This window comes from Mustela nivalis (assembly GCF_964662115.1).
Source record: "Mustela nivalis genome assembly, chromosome: 13".
In the NCBI taxonomy this organism is placed as follows: Eukaryota; Metazoa; Chordata; class Mammalia; order Carnivora; family Mustelidae; genus Mustela; species Mustela nivalis.
Window position 1 is genome coordinate 42,635,403 of NC_139032.1, and position 17,239 is coordinate 42,652,641.

General features: G+C 38.2%; 1 protein-coding gene across 14 annotated transcripts in view; it reads right to left on the bottom strand.

Annotated features, from left to right (window-relative positions):
- Positions 1 to 17,239, bottom strand: part of BNC2 (basonuclin zinc finger protein 2) — a 423,723-nt gene that overhangs the window by 109,803 nt on the left and 296,681 nt on the right. The window contains exon 1 of one of the 14 annotated variants that reach the window (XM_082695075.1): positions 16,892 to 17,230. The exons of the other annotated variants lie outside the window; for them this stretch is intronic. The gene's annotated coding sequence lies outside the window, so the exon portion shown is untranslated. Of the gene's footprint in view, positions 1 to 16,891; positions 17,231 to 17,239 lie in introns of those variants that run through there. 14 annotated transcript variants of the gene reach the window in all.

The following is a 17,239-nucleotide window of genomic DNA, read 5'->3' on the forward strand; positions in this document are numbered from 1 at the left end:
AAAAACATAAATTGGGAAGGAAATAGTAAAACTTATTATTTGCAGATGATGTGATACTATATAGATAACTCAAAAGACTGCACTAAAAAAATTATTAGAATGAATGAATTCAGTAAAGTTGCAGGATATAAAATTAATATAAAAATCTGTCACATTTCTATATATTAATAACACACTATGAGAAAGAGAAACCAAGAAAACAATTCTACTTTCAATCATATCAAAAAGAACAAAATACCTAGCAATAAATTTAATTGAGGAAGTAAAAGATCTACACACAGAAAACTCTAAGACATTGATGAAAGAAACAGAAGAAGATGCAAATAAATAGAAAGACAGTCTGTGCTTATGGATTAGAGGAATTAATATTGTGAAAATGGGCATACTACTCAAAACATTCTATATATTCAATGCAATCCTTATTAATATATTAAAGGTATTTTTCACAGAACTGGAACAAATAATTCTAAAATTTATATAGAACCACAAAAGACACCAAATATCCAAAGTAACCTTAGCAAAGAAGAACAAAGCTGGAGGCATCACACTCCCTGATTTCAAACAATACTATAAAGCTACAGTAATCAAAACTGCATGGTTTTGCCATAAAACACACACACATAGATCAACAGAAGAGAATAGAGGGCCCAGAAATAAACCCATTATATTTGGTTAGTTAATTTTTGACAGAGGAAGCAAGAATATACAATGGGCAAAGGACAGACCCTTCAATAAATGGTGCTAGGGAAAACTGGACAGCTATATATAAAAGAATGAAACTGGACCACTTTCTTATACCATAAACAAAAATTAACTCAAAATTGATTGAAGATTTGAATGTAAAACCTGAAACGATAAAAAAAAAAAAAAGATAGGTTGTTCTTAGCAATTTTTTAAAAAATCTAAGTCCAGAGGCAAGGGACACAAAAGCAAAAATAAACAAACAGGACAACATCAAGCTAAAAAGCTTCTGCACAACCAAGGAAACCATAAACAAATGAAAAAGCAAGGAACACATATAGATGGCATGAAAAAATGCTCCAAAAAGGGGGAAAAAAAAAGGAAAAAACCTTCAACATCGATAATCATCAGGGAAATGCAAATCAAAACGATAATGAGATTGCACCTTTTATCTGTCAGAATGGCTATTATCAAAGCCAAGAAATAATAAGTGTTGGTGAGGATGTGAAGAAAAGAAGGCTCATACACTACTGATGGATATAAATTAGTATAGTCACTATGGAAAACACTATCAAGCTTCCTTTAAAAATTTAATATAGAACTACCATATAATCTAGCAATGCCATTACTGGGTATCTAGCCAAAGAAAACAAAAACGCTAATTTGAAAAGATATATGTACCTGTACATTCACTGCAGCATTATTTATAATAGGCCAAGATATGGAAACAACCAAAGTGTCCATCAACGGATAAATAAATGTTGGGTGTATGTGGATATGCACACATACAAAATGGAACCATAAAAAAGTCAACCATAAAAAAGAATGGAACTTTGCCATTTTTGACAGCATGGATGGACCTTGAGGAGATTATGCCATGTGAAATAACTCATACAGAGAAAGATAAATACTGCATGATTTCACTTCTATGTGGAAACTAAAAAACAAAACACAACAAAACCAAACCCAGACCCATAAATAAAGAGAAAAGATTGGTGGTTTCCGTAGGAGAGTGGGGTTAGAAGCTAGGCAAAATGGGTGAAGGGGATCAAGAAGTACAAACTTTCAGTACAAAATAAATAAGTAATGGGGACATAATGTACAACCAAGGGGAATTTAGTCAGTAGCAGCATTTTAACTTATGATGATAGATGTAACTGAAGTTTTTGTGGTGATCATTTTGCAATGTATACAATGTCAAATCCCTGTGTTGTACACCTAAAACAAAAATAATACTTACATCAGTTTTATCTCAATAAAAAATTAAATTCTACCACCTTGACTTTCTATTAGTATAAAATAGCACATGAAAGAAAAGTATACTTATTTTTCCTGAAGTAACCCAATCCAATGATCTTAATAAAAGCTAAACACTGACTAAAATAGATGGCAACCAGACTCATAGCAAGACATACTTGACCTGTGGCATAGCCAAATCTAAAAAGTTTGTGAAATTTAAACCATCAGATAACTTTGCAGGTCTGGGAAACCACAACTTATACCCAGGATTCTATTTGGGGCTTCAAAGCAATATGCTCAAGTGAATAAATCATGCATGAAAACCCTATACTATAGCATTCTTTTATAAAGTTCCTTTTAAAGAAGCATTCCCCCTTCAAGGGTGTGCCTCTTTCAGGTCCCAGATACTTTTCCATATGGGAAATATAATGCAGTAAAGCTTCCTTCCATCTGGTGTCTTGAAAAACATTTATGAAGTTTTACTGTACATTTCTGATAATCCTGATATTCCAGACATCTTTTTGTCAAAGTTATCTTAAAATGTGAACCTTAGAAATCATAATTTATATTAATGGCCTGGATCCAGGTGTAAGGTAGAACATAGAGAAAAGACAGAACAAAGCAGATAGTGCTTTCAGATGGTCCTTTTTATTGTGCTACCAAATCTAAGGCCACTTTCCATAAGAAGAACCTATGGGCACCATACTAACAAGTCCTTAATTATATACATATATTACTTATGAGTCAAATAAGCAATCGAATGAACTGAAATTCTGTGCACTGAGTGAAGGAAACTAACAAAGGGAATATAAACTAATTCCAAATTTGATGTTCATAATTTAGTGGGTTATTTAATATATTTAATATAAAACATCTACATTTTAATTGGCCCAATTGCTCCCCAAGTGGCATTGACAATAGTAATTCCATGGAGATTTTCCTGTTCTAAGTGAGTAATTCATGAGTAGCTTTTGCAGAATGATCCTAATGGAGTTAAAAATGATCATCTTTGGATTCTCACTAAAAGGGAATTTTTAAAGTACTTTTTTATTAACTTGTCAAAACATTTATGAGGTAAGGAATTACAAGGAAACACCTCTTTGCTGTTTAACATCTGGGATCTAATAGGTTTTCCATAAGATAGCAAAATCTCATTAATTCAAACTAAAATAATGTTTTTAGTTCATAAAGTGGGAGCTGGGTTGAAAATTAATTTTGTTTTAGTCAATCACTTAATTGCAGAGTTTGAATTCATAGTACAATCAAGATAGGGAATGTTCAAAATTCTTTAAGGCATTAACTTTTCAGGAAAGTTGGAAATTTGTCCACAAAGTCTATTTAAATAGAACTCATTATTGTACTAATTATAGATCATTGTTTACATAGTCATTAGAAAATGTCCACTAATGACCTCTGCTTTCATGTAGCTTAACTTGAGCCCTAATCTCAACCAAACTGAGAACTGTAACGGAGAAGCATGGTGTGTATCTCTTTGCTATTTGAATATAGGAGCTACTCAAGCAAATATTGTTGAATGAATACATTTTCCTGAACTTTCAAAATAGGAAAAAAATATAACACAAAGGAAAATGGTGACCTAATGGGATTTTTAAAAAGGGATGGAAGATCAAATTAGAAACAAGGATTATATACCAAATAAACAGAATACCTTAAGTTATACATCTTAAATTAGTAATAACAGGCATTATATGGTCAATTTCCATTTACCACCTCTAACTTGCCTAGAAGTTTTCTAGATTTACCTCCCCAAAGTTTTAACCTGATGTCTCAATTCATTTTTCCTTATTAAAAAATTAATATGCATACTAAAAAAGACAATATTCTTTCTACCTCTGACCCTACCACCATATAATTATTCAACATGTTTTTATCTTGTAACACGAAAACACAACCCAGAGTGACAAGAAATTAAAATGAATCTGTCAAACTTGAAGAAGTTTACATAAGCAAATCTTTTGCATATAAAAATCTTTCTTCAATAAATATTAAACTTTTACATAAAGACAATTCATGGATGGAAAATAATCCTATTTATGCATTGAAAATAATAAAATTATTTAAATATTACATGCTTCAGACTTTTCATTAATTCAGACTGACCCACTCATTAACTTGAAATGCTAGTGTTTTCCCATACTGTATATGAAATATGCCTATAATGGTTGGGTACCTGAATATATGAGTCTCTCTACGTATAAAATTAAAATAGGGAGAAGCACCTGCTCCCCAAAACACCAAAAATTATCTAAATTTTGATTTAGAGTAAACGAAGTATTTCTCAAATCCTTAAAATCATTTTTGTAGGCAGGTTTCAGAGGGTTGTCCCTATCGGATACAAGCATAATTGACTACAAAAATGCCCAAGTAAAAGAAGCTAATGGCCTTGCTTAATTAAAATGTAAAACTTCACCATCTTATATTCCATTTATATGATTTTAAAGGAGGCTTCAGTAAGTCACTCTCTTGACAAGAGCATTCAGATTGCAGAGAAGGCTACAAAGGCGTTAATGACATTTACCCCCCTAATAAGAGCTGTTCACACTTCATGGTTTTTCCTTGTTATTGCTCAGGACAGACACTAGCACCTCATTGAAAGATCAGTGCTGCAAAGGAAAAAAGGCCCCTTGAGACATCTCAGACTTGAGGAAAAGCACTAAATCAGGTGATGCTACATAGATGACATATTTGATTCTCAGGGGTTCTTACTCACCCTATGGCCATGGATTTGAGGCAGTTAACATACAGCCAATCAAAACCCTCCCCCACTCCCAGAAGACAGGGCCATCCACTTCTGCAGCAGGCATAGTGAAGGCAAGGGAGAAAAGAAATAAACTTCTTTCAGGTGCCCTAGGTCTGGCAGGATCCAAATGTCTTGTACTGCTCTCAGTTAATCTCCATCGATGTGTGGCTGAATGAATAAAACACTGACCTTTTCACCTAAGAGACCACAATTTGAATCCAACGTAAAGTCACTGGAGGATCAATGGACAGAGGCACTCATATTTTAAAGCAATAAACCACTGCAAAAAGGGAAAAGGAAAAAAGTTTTTTACCGTGGTTTTGGCCACAGATTCAACCCAGTTTCCCTGGCTCAGCTATTATGAATTGGATCTCTGATTCAGAATTGAAAAGCTCCCAGCACTGCCCCTATGGATCTCAAAATCTGGCACAAGCCCATGGCTACTGCAAGGCAGACATTCCCTCACATGTCAATACGTGGAAAAGCAATCCTGGCTGGTGATGGAATGACGGCTGACTCAATGGAATATACTCAGCATGAACTCCAATTCTGGCAGAGATGACAGGACACAGAAACAAGTAGCTCTTAATTACTCTTTCAAGGGAAATTCAAGTGTATTTTGTTGTTGATTTGAAATTCCTAAAGATGTTGCATACGTTTAAAAAGAGGCAAGTGAATAAAGTGACTGAAAGTATGTCCCTGACTCAACGTTGCTTTGTGTCTTATCAACATACCATAAAATAAACAGGTTTACTACGAACAAGTACCCTAGAGACAAAAACCTATAGGATAGATACTCTATTGTTTAAATGTCCATTTCTTTGAAGCCTGGGCTAACCTGCCCATAAGCCAATATCTTCAGTCTTCTGTGTTCCAAATATTCTATTTATTTCACGAAGGAATCTGAAAGAAACGCCTATTGTGCACTGCCTTCCTTTGGAATTGCATCCCAGAGAGGATGCAGTGTGCACCAGTTTTCAAATTACCACACTTATTCCACTGCTATTTTTAAAACCAAAAAAGAAAAAAAAAGTCCACAGCAGGAAAAGCATATTAAAATAAAAATAGGAAATACAGCAACCACATTACTCATACTAACTAGAAAGCTGCCTCTGACACTATTATTATGGCTTTGTTAAAGAGAGAAAATTACATGAGAACAAGAAAACCAGGTTAAAGTATTTCCTTACAGAGAGGACCTTCAGTTCTCAACGTCTCTGAGAAATTATTTCCTAGGGCCTACAGGTAAGAAATACACAATAAACTGAAGATGACTTTTGGACAGAATATGCATAGCAACTGATATCTCGTTCCCTTACTGTGGGGCCATGAATTATGGTCAATTCGTAGCCATGCAAGGCATCGTACTGTTAAAATGCAAAACAATCTGTCTGACCTACTCTCCAAGTCTACATTGACAGAGACAGAGAAATAGAGAGAGTGAGAGAGAGAGAATACAACACTCAGTGCTACCAACAAATGAAAACACTTCCTAGATAGCAAAAGGACCTCAGTGGGTTTCTAAAACAACTATTCAAGAAGGCACTAGCCAGTGATTGGCCTATTTGAGGGTTATTAGCAGCAACAAATGCCAGGTCTGTGAACCAAAAGAATCCCTAGTCACTCCCCTTAGAAAGGGATGTGATGTCGGGTGCCTGGCTGGCTCCGTGCGTAGAGTATGTGACTCTTCATTTTGGGGTTATGAGCCCCAGGGGTGTGGAGATTACTTAAAAATAAAGTCTTTCGGGGCGCCTGGGTGGCTCAGTGGGTTAAAAGCTCTGCCTTCAGCTCAGGTCATGATCCCAAGGTCCTGGAATCAAGCCCCGCATCGGGCTCTCTGCGCAGTGGAGGCCTGCTTCCTCCTCTCTCTCTGCCTGCCTCTCTGCCTACTTGTGATCTCTGTCTGTCAAATTAATAAATAAATGATCTTTAAAATAAAATAAACTCTTTTAAAAATATATAAATAAGTAAATGTTAATGAAGGGGGGAGGGAGGGATGAACGGGGGGAGGGAGGGAGGAGGAAGGAAGGAAGGAAGGAAGGAAGTTAGGAAGGGATATGATGCAAATATTAGGTGAACCAAGACGAGCTTCTGAGCAACAGGCCCAGGCCTGGCCTAACACATTCACCTAAACAACAGCTCAGTGCTGCTCACCTAACTGAAATGCAACTCTCCCCCATAAACTTGTTCACACCTCTCCCCAACCCAGCATTCTTCCTGTACGGAAAAATGCTTGTTCCATCCTTCTACTAGGTAACAATATCTCTCTTCTTCCTTAAGAAGCTCCTCTTTCAACAGGTCTTCCTAGAGTAATTCAATTTGGCAGTGGTCACTTTAATTCTACTAGCAAATGTATTGGCCGGCATTCTATTTTCCAATTGCTGCTGGCGTTACTTACAAGACTATCATACATGAATCAAAGAAGTATATCTTTATTTATGTTTGTCCCATCTGTATGGATTTAGCAAGAGCTTCCAGCAACCCACACAGATGCTCATCTCACTTTCTACTTTTTCATAGCTCTTCATGATTTCACATAGGAGACTGTGAAACATAGGTCACTCAAAAGAAACAGATGGCTGACAAGGGCTGGGTCTTGAGAGCCTCCCCATGATTCCTTACTAAAGTCACAGATCTCAGTTCTTGGGCAACCCTCACCATCCTCTACCTTCCCCTTCAGTCAAATTGGGGGAAACATTAGAAAAGGACATGTAGCTCCAATAAAATGTATGGACAACTAGAAGAATCACGAAGTTTCTGTTGCTCTAGAAACTTACAGGTTGTGAGGAATGGTGAATTGGAAAATAGCTTTACTTATAGAATTAATATTTACTGAGCTCTACTATGAATTTAATGAATGATTTCCCTTTATTCTCAAAACTCCAGTGAGGAGGTATCTGCAAAATGTGGCTTACAGAAACTATGTATTTTTTGCAAGGCTAGAGAGCTCATTAATGGTGGAATTGAGCTCCAAACCTACAGTTCAGGAGCCTTCCACTTCAAACTCAACAAGGAGCTTGTCAGGGTATTGCTCTGGAGACCAGATGATTTAATCGGTGGCATCCCAGAGAATATCCGTTTCAAGTAAATCTGAACTGGTTCTGATCAGATGGCGAGTGGCCAGAGAGCTGTGGACTCATTTGTTTTTCCTCCAGGAGAACACAAAAACCCTCTCCCCATGTCCCACAGACACAAATTCTATTCTACCAGTTACTGCATTCCATCCTGGAATTTGGTGAGCTATTTATTTCTACTTTGCAAGGGGGTAAAGGGAGGAATATTTTTACTTTAAGCACAAAACATCAAGCTATGTCCTTGAATATAAGATGTTTATTTTCATTGCTGTTCAAACAGTTAGAGCTTTGGCAAGGGATTCAAAATCCCTATATTCCACTTCCAGTTTTGACCCTGCCTGAGGCCTTCAGCCATGGTAACGTTAAAACCAGGGATAACAGGCTCTGAAACCATCTCTCTAATAAGGAGGCTAAGAGAATTGCTGGGATAATGTCTGTAGAGTGGTCCAAGCACTCTGGAAAGCAGATACTGTAAATACAGGACATTGCTCTGAACCATCTACCTCTTGCATATCCCTGCTAATGACAGGGGGATCTTGATCATTCATACCTGTGTTTTTTCTCTTCTGAAAGAGATTCACATATTGTTGACATAATACAAAGACACCTTATGTTATGGTGGTGATAACCCAATCTTTAGTTGGAGTCAAATAACTCCTCCTCTGGTTCAGTACTATGGGTCACCTGTACATTCTTACAATTGTGATCATACAGCCTGCACAACTGGCCTATGGCGGCTTGGTCCTGCCCAGTGAAGGATTCCTGAGAGATCTCTTCTGTACTCAGCACACAGTCATTGACTGGTAAAATTTGCTATTTGAAGGACTACCTAAATGAATTTAAACCTAGAACCATTCTTCTTTCTGCTTCAGAAATTTCCTAAAGATCTGTGAGGTCAGCTAGTACCCATAAAAAAGGTTGTCTGTTATAAATAAGTTTTGCTTTTATGCAGTGAAGTGAAAGCCCAGATATTCTATTTTAAGAGATTCATCAAGTAGTCATCATTCTGTGCCCAGTGCTTAAAAGAATATTGGAAGAGTTGATGAAATAGAAAAATGCAAGGGTAATAAAATGACTGTCATTTTTGGAATATGCTAATACTTAAAAACTTAAAAAAAGAAAAAGCACACATACATATTCACATACTCATAATTTAGAACCTGTTAACAAGAGTGCTGTGGGCTAGCCACTGCACTAAGTTCTTGATAAATATCATTTTCTTTAACTCCACAAATGAAGAAACTGAGGTTCAAATATGTTAAATGGCCTACCTTAAAGAACAGAGCTATCAAAAGTTGAAACCAAGATTCATACCTAAGTCTGTCTCATGCCAAGGTCCAAAGCCTTTGTCACCATACTTTACTGCCCCTTATTCGTAATCAGGTCTATATCACATAGGTACATATATGCAGGTTTGTGTGTGCATGTATGGACATATGTGTGTCTCTCTTATTTCCAACTGAATAGTAGCTATTCTTTTGGCCGACTGTGTCTAAAAGACACAGCGAAATATTAAAAAAAAAAAATCCTGGATTTAAGGCTGCTTTATACACAAAGGTCTTAAATGGCCATGTTGGGAAGAGTCTATATCATCATCCTTTTCATCATTATGTTAATCATTAACATTTATTGGATACTTAGTAAGTGGCACTACTAAAGGCTTTATATGCATCATCTTATTTTATCTTCACAATAAACCAATGAGGTACTGTTAGCATCCTCGCTTTCCAGGTGAGGGTACCAAGGCTTGGGTAGCTAAAGATACAGCCTATTTTTACACATTTAGTAAGAAATGGAACCAGGATTCAAGCCCACAGACTTGCTTTAACACACTATTCTGCTGCTCTAAGCTTGCCTTGTCCAGTTGTATAAAAGAAGGTAGAATTACAGCTAGGCCACCAAACCTGAGTGGGGCACTGATCTGGGCTCCTCCTCCACGGTGGAAAGGTACAGCTGGGAGTGGCTGCTCAGTCCCAGACTACACGTCCTCGCTCCTAAGTGACTACTTGGTCCCATTTAGATGGATGCTCTGATCAGTGACTTGTAGGAGAAATGACCCACGCTGCTTTCTGACCTGGTCCATGAAAACCTTCCACACAGAACCTCTATTCTCTCTCAGCACTGCCACCTGGATGAGGAGCCCGAGGCCCACAGAGAACAGCAGAGCTACAAAACAGCAGAGGCCCTAAGTTGCCAGAGATGTTTGGGGAGGTCAAAGCACCTTGGGGAGGAAAATGTTCCCCAACCAGGAATGCTGACCGATCTCGCTGAGAGAGAAATAAACTCCTGTTGTGTTAGGCCACTAGTATTTCAGGGTTTACTTACTAAAACAATTAGCATTTATCTTATTAACTAAAGTTTAAAATGTATTTATCTTTTTCTAAGCATTTGATCTCTGCAGAGAAACAGGTTTATCTTATTAACCGAAGTTTAAAATGTATTTATCATTTTCTAAGCATTTGGTGTCTGCAGAGAAACAGGTTTGACACCTGGTGTTTCTCTGCTGTAACTGATCAGAGTTAGGTTTATGCACAGATGCAAGTGAAAACAAAAACCAACTTCAGTGGTGGTTTATAATATGTTTTCATCTACATTAGTTCACCTTTGTGCCATTCAAGAGCAAGAGAGGGGGTGTGCCTGGGTAGCTCAGTGGGTTAAAGCCTCTGCCTTTGGCTCAGGTCATGGTCCCAGGGTCCTGGCATCGAGCCCCATATGGGGTTCTCTGCTCAGCAGGGAGACTGCTTCCTCCTCTCTCTGCCTGCCTCTCTGTCTATTTGTGATCTCTGCCTGTCAAATAAATAAATAAAATCTTAAAAAAAAAAAAAAACAAAAAGAGCAAGAGAGGTAAAAGAGGTTATCTCAGTTTTAAAGTTGAAACTGTGGGAGCACTTGGGTGGCTCAGTCAGTTGAATGTCTGACTCTTGGTTTTGGCTCAGGTCATGTTATCAGGGTTGTGAAATCAAGTCTTGCCTCGGGCTCTGCACTGCAGATGGAGCCTGTTTATGATTCTCTCTCTCCTTCTGTCCCTCCATCACCTTCCATCTCCAAGAAAGAAAGAAAGAAAAGGAAGAAGAGAAGGAGGAGGAGGAAGAAGAAGAAACTGTGGCTGAGATTGGCCAATTTTCCATACTCACATATATAATTGGTGGCAGTATGGGGACAATAGCACAATACTCTCACTCAATGTCCAGTCCCCTTCTGCCATCCAACTCAATATCCTTTTATGGACCCAGAAAAGAGCTAGTTCATCTCTGCTCCACCTCCTGCACATGATAAAGTTGAAATCTTGTTGATTAGGTTTTTTAACACTCTTACAAAGGTATGTATTCCTGGAAAGGTTAGTCAAAGAGCAGAATTTACAATGAAACATTAATGATAAATATCAGATCTGGAGAAAAATTGGGGTTATAGAAATGGGAGAGGAAGGTAATCTGAAACACAGTAGGATATCAAGAAATACCCAGAAAAGGGATACAAAAAAAAAGATGGACTAATTTCACTAAGATCGGGTGGATAAAACCTGTCACTGAATGCCAAGAGTCATCTTAACTGTCTTTCTAGTTCAAGATTCTCAGGCCTTCTCTGTTCTCTACAATGTGCTCCTCTGTTAATACAAGACCCTCACAGATTACATTCTGAAAAGACATCTTGGTTGTCTTAAAACAACAACAAAAAATAAATATTCCACACAGAATCGGAGACCTGAGTTCAAATCAGATTTCAAAATTTTCTCCCTCTGATATTTTGGAAGCACTATTATGTATCAAGCTGGGTACTAGGTTTGGGTTACAGTGGTGAGCAAGAGATAAGGGGCTCTTATCCTCAAGAAGCTTATAGTGCATCAACTGTGCCAATTAATAGCTTCTGTGATCATGGGAAAGTCATTCAATCTCTTTGAATTTCAACTACTCTGAATGTTAATTCACTGGCAATATCTACAAGAGAATGGTATATAAGAGGATTCAAAGAGCTAACATATGTGAACTTGCTCTGAGAAGGGCTGTTTAAATACAAGTGTTTCCTGAATATTGACGTTTTCTACCACATGGATACCACAAAACACTTGTTCTACACAGACCACTAGCTAGGGCTGTGGGAGCCTTTGTTTCTCTTCCTACAGCCCTCAGGAGCCCATGCGTACTTACAGTACCTAAGAAGCCTGAGAAAAGACTACAAGCCCTTGGACCAACTAGTTACTGCATATTCTATGAGTTTCATAGTGAAACATCAAGCTATACCAAATGAAGCAGGTTTCTTTACACATTCATTTAACAAATATTTATTGAGTGCCTTCCCTTTGTGGCATTCCCTAGTGAGGAAGCCAAGAAGAAAACCATTTTAACAGTTGACTTAATTGATTGATTTTAAATTGGATTGGAGCTTGAGGGAAAGAGTCTTGAGGTAGAGCCACACAAGAAAAGACTTACACTGGTTAACCTAGACAGAAAAGGTCTCTGCAAAAGAGTGGGACTTCAGCTGACACCTAAAGAACAAGAGACTGCCTATCTGTAGAGAAGAGTAGGGGTGTCCAGGCAGAAGAACCAATATATGAGAATGCCCCAAGTTGAGGAAGAGTTCTGAGAAGCTTGACAGGAAAAGGCTATGAAATGGAAAGGGTTTGTGGAGTCATTTACCTACTCTCATAAACCACTTATTCCAGAACTTTTCAGAGTCTTTATGCTGATGTGGACCTTGATGCTCCATCAGAAGGATCCTGAGTGTAGTTCCTCCCAAATCTGAAGTCAGACCTCTGGAAGACTAGTGCCCCCAGAACACTCTGGGAAATAATCTCTTAAAGTGTTGATAGTTCTATTAGTTCTGATTGTTTCATTTCTTTGAAAAAGATGGATGGTACTTTGATAGGAATTGCATTAAATGTGTAGATTGCTTTAGGTAGCATAGACATTTTCACAATATTTATTCTTCCTATCCAGGAGCATGGAACATTTTTCCATTTCTTTGTGTCTTCCTCAATTTCTTTCATGAGTACTTTATAGTTTTCTGAGTATAGATTCTGTGTCTCTTTGGTTAGGTTTAGTCCTAGGTATCTTATGGTTTTGGATGCAATTGTAAATGGGATTGACTCCTTAATATCTCTTTCTTCTGTCTTGCTGTTGGTGTAGAGAAATGCAACTGATTTCTGCACATTGATTTTATATCCTGACACTTTACTGAATTTCTGTATAAGTTCTAGCAGTTTTGGAGTGGAGTCTTTTGGGTTTTCCACATATAGTATCATATCATCTGCGAAGAGTGATAATTTGACTTCTTCTTTGCCGATTTGGATGCCTTTAATTTCCTTTTGTTGTCTGATTGCTGAGGCTAGGACCTCTAGTACTATGTTGAATAGCAGTGGTGATAATGGACATCCCTGCCGTGTTCCTGCCCTTAGCGGAAAAGCTTTCAGTTTTTCTCCATTGAGAATGATATTTGCGGTGGGTTTTTCATAGATGGCTTTGATGATATAGAGGTATGTGCCCTCTATCCCTACACTTTGAAGAGTTTTGATTGTTTCAAGACACAGGTGATTTGAAATGTGCACCCCCCCACCCGCCCTCTCACAAGGCTGTTGACACCTTAGCTAATTATTCGGAGTGTCTGATATGGTTCTCTGAATTCTGGCAGGACTTATTTGCAAAGCACGAGATTTCCATAGGTCGACCGGTATATGAGCCCTGGCAAGTCAGATACACATTCAAACTGAAAAATGACTGTGTGAAAACCTGATTTTTAAATGATTAAATTCAACAATGATAATCACCTATCCTCTTATCCCCTAAGTCAAAGGCAGGGAAAATGGGGAAAGAACAGAGCATTGCTTTTATTTATTGTCAATAAATATACCATGCAATATAAACTTGAAAAAAGAATTACTCTTTGGCAGCAGGAAAAACATCTTATGTTCCTTTAGATTTTAGCATCTAACTGCCTATTTCCTTTTTCTGCTGCTATATGGGAAAATACCTAAAACTTACCTCACTTTTTCGGTACTTTATGAATGAACACTCTAATTGCCACACAGGAGAATGCTGGGTTTTCTACCTTTAAGATGTCACCTGGATTCTAAAATCACTGTGGTCCCAGTTCTGTTATATGTTTTACACCTAGCTGGCTCACTTACGAATTACATGGATAATTACAGAAGTGAAAAAGCCATTTTTATCAAAACAGCACAGGATTCTTGAAAGATACTGCTAGTCTTTTAAATGAATCTGGGCCATCTCTATCACCTCCTTCTTTCCTTTTAATAACCTCCTCAGACACGCCCCTCTTTTCCCCTACATCCAAAAATTCAAAATCAGATCAGACACCTGCTATTCTACCACATTCAAAACTATCTCTGAAACTAGCAGTAGCTGTGTATACATAAGGGATGAAGGTTTAGGCCCAGAGAGAGTTAAATTAATATCCTGGCTTCACCAGTTCAACTTACCGTACATCTTCATTTGCCCAGTAACACAATCTATAGCCAACTGCTAACCAAGTCAATATGTGGTAAGACTAACAGCCACCCTAACTTGCCTTGATAATTATTCTCCTTTAACTGACATAATATTCAATATACTGTTGTTGAGAGCAATAATGCTAAAATTGATGCCTTGAGGGCTACAAGACAATTGAGTTTTAGCCAGATAGAATGACTTGTATGCTAACAGTGCATTACAGGGTTCCACAACCTTTGGATACACCGTTTACATCTTCCTTGCATGAAAATGTTACATATAACTATATTCAAAGTCATTAGTGTATACCTTATCATTACTACATATAATGTTTAAGATACTGACCAATAATCAAATCACATTGCTTTAGAGGAAAAGGGTTTATTTCTATGGCCTAGCTCTTGTTTTTTGAGTTTTGTTTTGTTTTGTTATTTTTAAACAAAATGAGCATTTCCTCACTACACCGCTCTGTGTCCTTCAACCTCTTGCTTTTTCCCTAAACCAAGAACCATTTTCACAAGGAAGAAACAGATGATAAATGCTAAGGAACAAAAAGCATCATTTAAGTAAAATCTATTTTACATCAATCCTATCAATAAAACAAGACAGAAACTAAACCTAGTGTTCTTCTAATGTAAAAATCATCTATGATTTTCTCAAAATGTCAATTCTAGGCCTGAATGGAGAAGCAGATTTTATTAAGTTTAGGCTTTGTCAAAATCTATATTAAGTTAATAAAAATTAATTATAACTTAAGTATTACAATAAATGACAGAATTTTTCATATGCAATATTTCACCCTAAAATAAGAGACTTTATAAATTTCAGTTCATGGTTTTGCTGAATTTTCCTCTTATATTTAATTTCTCTTGTGATTTTGTATTGTTAAAGCCTGGGCCCTCACACAAAAAGAAATATGGAGTACATTTCAAAGTACATTTTCTATGCACGCCTTAGAGATAGGTTGAAACAGAGAAAAGTTAACACTTAAATAATAATTTCAAGTAAAACAAAGAACAGGTACTGGTCAAGGCAAAACATCAGGACTGTATCACAGAACAACCCACAGGTTACAGATTTATTGCCATCAAAATGCTACAGTGAACTGGGTTGTTAAGAGGGTAACTAATCAGTCATGCACACACCTGTTTGGACAGGAAGATACCATGCATCTGCTCCAGACAGCTCAGGCAAAAACATACACATAGAACTGAAACACAGCATTGATGACAGAACTAAGCACCAGAGTGAAAGGAGTAAAGGTAGTACTAGACTGGGGTGTACTATCACAGGTTTTGAATAAAGAGTGCTTAGTCACTAACAGTGACTGTTCACGCTAACGGTTCTGTTCAAATATGTGCAAGCGCTTTATTCCCTTCTGTAGAGTAAGAGCTATCGCAAATGGATATTAACAATTACTCTGTGGAAACAGATGTAGAAGGATGCGGCACCATATCTGTTCCAGGCCAGTATGAGCAGGTACCATGCTTTATTTTTCCTGGCCTCTTCCTTCTGGACCTCATGATCCCTCAGGTCCCCTGACCACCCAAGACTTAACTTTCCACTCACCCCACTGAAATGCCCCTATCCTGAGGCAAATGAGATAATGCTTGTGAAAGTCTTCTATAAACTAAAAACGTAACATATAATTATTCCTATTATCATCATCATCTTGTCTTCTGAGGGCCAAATTCTCTGTGCCTTCCAAGCTGACACCTCACTAAACTAAGGAATGATTCAACACCGACCAAAGCAGTCACAGGAGCAGACGGGTTCTTCCACCGTCCTGTCTCTCTCTCCTTCCTGTCATCACACCTCTCTGCTCTCCTGCCCTGGCTAACACCTGGAGGTACCACATAGGAGAATGACAGGAATGTGTGGGTTTTTATGCCAGATTAAAGCAAGGGGGAGATGTGAGGCCCTCCACTCATCACATACCAAGCTGGCAGCCAAAACCTTGCACACAACACATGGCGATTCGGGAAATAAACAAGGCTGGCAGAGCCAAAAGCAGGTTTTTTTTTTTTTTTTTTTTTTAAGGGGATCAATTCTCCTGGTATTATTCCCACAAGAAATTTTAAAAATCACTTCAGATTCTACCTTCTCCAACTGTGATCTCCTTTGGCAGGAGGGAGTACTTCTTCATCGTCCAGTGTAGTCTTTTTGGATCCTGGGGTCTCCCAACATGCTGTTTTCAACATTTACCCTTCAAGGGTCGTAGGAAGACAGATGGCCATAAAAACATTTCAGAGGCAAAGTACACAATGCAAAGCGACTCATGACATACTGCAAAAAATGACGAAAAATGCAGGGAGGTTGGGGTGGGGGTGGGAAGTGGAGGCTGCAAGCCTCCAGGAGAAGTCTTAAGACCCTTACCAGGTCACAAGTGCCACTGATAACAAAGAAGAGGCTCAGGTTGGAAGAGCAGGTATTGTGAAAGCCAATTCTACAACCATGTCTGTGTTTTGGAATGTGGAGGTTTACTGGTTACAAAAGCAGAGAGTTTACAGAGGTTACGGTTCTTTTGATTCAGATGAAGAAGCAATAATTAGGGCACACAGACAACCAAAAAAACAAAACAAAACAAAACAAAACAAAAAACAAACCATTAAACCTATAAATACGGTGCAAGCAAAAGCCCTACTAAACCCAGAAGAAATGTAATCTCAGATTTTCACGAACACATCACCCACCTCCAAGAGCCCTTCCCTTCGGTGGGGCTACAATCAGACTTGCTGGAGAAGCAGGAGGCCCACGTTGTAGGGAGAGAGAGAGCTGAGTTTAAAAAGATGCAAACAGCAATGCTAGGCAACAGGCCACTCGTTCCTTTCTACCATCCACCCCTGAGGCCCAGTGCCAGCCTGCTGGGACACAGTTCCTTCTTTCTAGCTCTCTGACAAGCCTGCCGAAGGGACCACCTTAATCAGAAGAGCGTGTGCACTCCCAGGCCTGTGAGGGGCAGGAAAGAGACCAGGTTGGCAAGGCTTCTCCCTCAACCCGTCCCGGAGCTGGCGGGACACCAGCGGCGCCGTCCTCCCCCT